The sequence below is a fragment of the Rosa chinensis genome, chromosome 7 (assembly GCF_002994745.2).
Source record: "Rosa chinensis cultivar Old Blush chromosome 7, RchiOBHm-V2, whole genome shotgun sequence".
NCBI lineage: Eukaryota > Viridiplantae > Streptophyta > Magnoliopsida > Rosales > Rosaceae > Rosa > Rosa chinensis.
In genome coordinates, this window is record NC_037094.1 from 46,530,977 (window position 1) to 46,536,483 (window position 5,507).

Consider the following 5,507-nt stretch of genomic DNA (forward strand, 5'->3'; position numbering starts at 1 on the left):
ATCTACAAGTGCTTGTCTGAATCTGTTCATCTGGGCTGCACTACGAGGAAGACCTCCAGATTTGTCAACATGGCTAAGAATTTCGTTAAAGTCTCCAGCTACCAGCTAAGGGAGATGGAGCTGAGAGGCTAATAATCGAAGGAGATCCCAAGTAATGGTATGATTAGCTGCAGTAGCGACTCCATAAAGACTGGTAAAACGAAAAACACCTTCAGATCCTACCACCCCTACCTCAGCATCTATATGATTAGGAGAACACGTTCGAAGACGAAGTGGAGTTTCATTGAGCCAAAAAAATACCAGTCCACGAAAATCATCATCTTTAGGAGCACACACGACTCCATCAAAGCCAATTTTACTACGCACAGTCGTTAACAGATCTGGCGAGGCTTGGATTTCAGAAAGAAAAACTAGGCTAGGGTTTTGCTTCCTGACAATGTCGACGACCGCATCCTGGGTCTCTATATTATTCAAACCTCTGCAGTTCCAAGCAAGGATCTTGAATTGCTGCATAGGATGGAAAGGATTATCGACTCCACAAGGCTAGGGTTAAGAGGGTTTCTCCTATTGTGTTTCGATGATAAAAATAATTAGAAGATTTGTCCTTAATTTTTTTAAAACAAAATGTGGATATTTTATTGTAAGAAATCTAATGTAGAAATGAGTCATTACAAAAAATAAAAAATTAAAGATGAACTAATTGCAACAAAACCAATGCATAAAAGACAAATAAACAACAAGCACAGAGGAAATTTGAGACTTGCACTAAATGCAATAAAAATGAGTATAATTTTGAAATTAAACTCAGTAAAGCAACAAAGATTACAAAAATATCATGCAATCGCAGTGTACACCACCAACTTATAACCGAAGAATGATATATATGAAACCGCTTCCTTTATAAACATCTAAGAGAATCGCAATTGAAATGAGAACTTCTGAGGATATAAATTGTGCATAAACAATTCTCGAAATAAAGTTATCTGAGAGACAATTACCAAACCACAATCACTTAATATAAGATGATCTAAGTGATCAAGACCAAACTTGTCCTCTAGAAGAAGACCCAAAACAAAAGGAACTAATCCTAGAACAACATTTGCATGGACCAAAGTAATTTGATCAACTCTGATATGATGTTACAATTGTTGCACCAAAGCAAAGACATTGCTAAAGAATTGGATTTGACATAAGATCACAAAGTGAAGATGGATACATCAAAGATAAAATAACAACGATAACCACTATAGGGAAAATTGTTCAATTTCAGATTCACACAATTATAAAACTCGTCAACATCCATGATCATGCTAAATAAGAGGAAAAAAGGTGAGAGACGATAATGCCAAGTAAGTCAACACCTAGAGAAACTTTATTGTGGGTTGAAACCCTTAGTAAAAAATTCTCACACTACAAACTCTTGTGAACATGTTCAAAGTGTCATTATAAGCCAACTATTGATTGCAAAACTTAATAATAGAACACCATTTTAAATAGGAAATGTAATAAACATCGAAAATCGTGCTAATGATTACGTTATCTAGCTGAATAATCCAAAAAAGAAAATTTGGTGTATTGCAGATATAAATAAAATATGATCATCATGTACATGAAAATTCTTGAATTTTCTTTGGTCCCCAAGGTCATAGTATTGAATGAAAACATGAGAATGTATTGCTAATGAGTATTTAAGTACATGAAAGATTGGTTGTATTTGCAAACAAAAATATATATGATGATCATGTCCATCGAAATTCATGAATGTTCTTTAGTCCCTAAGATCAAAGTATTGAATGCATACAAGAGAATGTATTGCTAATAAATGGTTAAGTACATCAGGACAAATTTCTACAACAATAATAGGATAAAGGCTTGTTTGAGTTTACTTTCCGGATAACCAAAAAAGATTTTAAATTAATTATCACTAAAATAATGTTTGTAGAAAAAAATGAATTTGCATCTTTAGTGGGTTCTATAGGCATTAGAAAGTGATTTTCAGAAACACATGACAAGTGTTTCCTCATAGAAAATAGTTATTTGCAAAATTTTAAAAGCAACTTCAAGTCTTTCAGACAAAATCCCAGACATACCCAAAAGATTTGACTATATATATGATTTGGTTATGATACTAATCCCATTACTACTTTCAATTAGGAATACTACATGACAACGTACATATTCTTCTATTTTGTTGATCGAGGCTTGCCTAATGAGTTTATCACTAATACTATACTGAATAAATAAATTGTGAGTTTATATTACAATTTCTATGCAATTGAACTCATTTGTCCCACAAAATCTTGAATTAATTAAAATAGACTGAACTTATGGTCAACTAACCATTGATATAACTTACATCACTACCATAGTTAACATTATAAATTTTGGGTAAAAAGATCAAAAAGTGGTCTCTTACTTTTCGAAATATGATGAATTTCTGATCCCACATCCATACATAGAAGCACGTAAGTTTTGTGCATGCATAAATGTACCAACTCATAAATATGATTAATGCATGAAACGTATAAGTTGAGTTAATTGAATTACTATTTTCATGAATTAATATAAATGAATCAAATGTAGTACCTTTTTACGTAAATATATATAGGTTCTCCACTTTGGAGAAATGGACCACCAGAAAAGCCAATATTGTGCAATGCATGTGGATCTCGGTACCGGTTAAAGGGAACTCTGGACAACTATGCTCCTAAGCATGTACTCCAATCTCTTCGAAGAACAAAACGAACTCATATTGGTACGTATTATATCTATTATGTTCCTGCATGTTATAGAGAATAGACCTTTTGATATCAACTTATTCCTTGCATAGATATAGACATTACATGTATGGATTATTAGTATTTGTTCTTCTTACTACTAAATATGCAGGTGTTGTCCAACAAAATATTGGCAAGACTTGTATTCCTTTGAAAAAGAGGTCAAAGATGACACACAAAAGTACTTTTTCAATCGAAAGTCTTCGAAAGGACCTCAGTTACATTCTGAAGTATGACGAGGAATTTTCAAATGTAAGATATGAGTCAACAAACAATGTGCTAATTTATAATGTAAAGAATCCTATTGTAGTTGGTAGTGAAATAGGTCTTGGAGTTGTTCTCCTTAACTCACCACCATTAACTGCTGCCGAAGTTGCAGAGACCTCAGATGAAACCAGTAGCTAGTTATGGATGGGAAGAATAAAGGTTCTTAGTTTTTGATATGAACAATAGAGAGTCATTCTCATCCTTGCTTACAAAAAAGTAAACTCCTTTAGCTCTTTGACTCTTTATATTCGTCCTTTTTCAAGTTTCCTTTTCTTATGTATTAAGTTCATTCAATTTTTTTTTATTATTTTTTTTTAGAAGAATAACTTGAAGTACATGATCTATCATGTATTTTTAACTCAAGGTTTTATTTCTCAATTTTTTTATATTATTTTCTTGAGAAGAAAATGATGATTTTTTTTTGGTGTGGGTCTTATAAAGATACTATCATGGATTAGTGCTTTTTTCCATGACATAAAGTTCTAAGTTGTTGTAACCTCACTTGATGTAGACGCAGAATCAGCATTTTATAGATTGTATGACCATTTAACCAAAAGTTTGTTCATCAATAACTCTTATGTACATTTAGTGCATAGATGAGATACATTAACATTCTTATGTAGAGTAATTTATTGTGGGATCTGTGGTTTTTGATCAAACAAGCTCGAAGTAACTTGGAAAGGTCACCTATACTTTTCTGTGTTGATGGAGAATGTATATGTTATGATCTTGACTGCTCCACATAAACAGTACACAAATAATTTTTCTTTATTTTCTTAAACACACACACATATACAATGCAATCTTTGTTGTGTCCTCCAACAGAGAGAGAGAGAGAGAGAGAGAGAGAGAGAGAGAGAGAGAGAGAGATGGTGAGCTAGAGAAGAAATAGCTCAAGTCAGTCAAGTGGGTCATTTTCATGGATAAACAGAAACTTAATTGTTACTCAATTTGGTAGTTGAATAAAAAAAGCAAAAAATCACAAATGATCACTGAGTTTTGACTCATTCGACATTTAACTCACTAGTCACTTTAGTCATTGCCATCAAATTCACCATTAAAGTTCTATATTTACAACAATATGTCAACCTTTGTCAAATCATAAATAATTATTTATAAACTATTTTTTTATTAAATATTATCTTAACCATTTGTCAGTACGATGCAACCATTTCCAAATAGCAATACGTACTCGAGTGAGGACACAACTCCAGTCCTGACTCTGATCTCTTCAAGCGTTGTGGATCTCACCTCCTTATAACTAATACCCAATTGCAAAAAATGCCCAAAAGGAAGACAGACAATAGACTCGTTGAAAGAAAATGTCCAGTACCATTTGGTCTAATGGCATAAGTACCCCCTTTATAAGTGGGAGGTCATGAGTTCGACTCACAATAGACTAGTTGTTGTATATGATTTGTTTATTTGATCAAAGAAAAAAAAAAGGAAAACGGACAAAGCTTATGTCTTGAACAAGACCAAATACCTTGCAAAGCTAAACATTAGTGAGGCTAGAAAAGTTATTTTGAAAAAGGGTGAAGGAATATTATAGAAGCAGTGTCATATGAATTGTGTTGGTTGTGAACTCTTTGTCTTCTATCATTGAGAAGAAGATTTGGAAAATGCTTCTTTCATTTTATTGTTGACAGTACTCTTAACAAAATTTTTATTGAAACCAACCCACATGATGCTCCTGTCAATCCTGTTCCACCTTGCATATCACAAAAAGATGGAGGACTTGTTCATGTAGCTATAGAAGTGAAAGATCATGCATAACACTCAACAATCACAAAAGTCAATACAGATGATGTTAGAGTTACTGTTCCTACACTTACAGCTCGAAAGAAGCAAATAATAAACTTTTAGAGTCTATGGAAAAGTTAGACGATTCTTCAGAGAGGTTTTAATAACGTTACAAATCAAAACTTACTGTGGCGGAAGATTTGTCTGCTAGACAAGTATATGAGAAACTTTTGGAGGTTGTAAAACCTTAAGGCTATAATATTCAAATGATAAATGTGTTAGCTGAACCTTCAAGGATTCATATTAGTTTTGTGTTAGATGTGATTGTTGTAGTGCAATGCGAAATTCAGCTGTACAACCTGAGTCAATTTAATGATAACTCCCATTTTTAATTAAAAAAAAAAAAATCAATTCCAAATAGCAGCTTGGACCTCGGGTGGTCAAGCAAACCAATGAAGATGTTCTTCATCCACAATTCCACATCAACAACCAGAAGATAAAAAGCATGAGAAGACCAAAGCACATAATTACTATAATTCACAGGCAAAACCAAAGCTTCTACCTTGGTTAATTTCATAGAAGCATAAAGCAAGTGACCATGAGATGAGAAATAGATTGAGAACAAGTCTGGATCGGCCTATACGCCGCGGTTTGGAGCAGTTTCCGTCCAATTTTGGTGATTGAGTGAAGAAGGAAACTGGGTTTGATTTGAGAATGGGA

At 33.2% G+C, this 5,507-nt stretch overlaps 1 pseudogene; it reads left to right on the forward strand.

Annotated features, from left to right (window-relative positions):
• Window positions 1-2,945: 2,945 nt before the first annotated feature.
• Window positions 2,946-5,038, forward strand: LOC112178006 (annotated as a pseudogene).
• The last annotated feature ends 469 nt before the right edge of the window (window positions 5,039-5,507 follow it).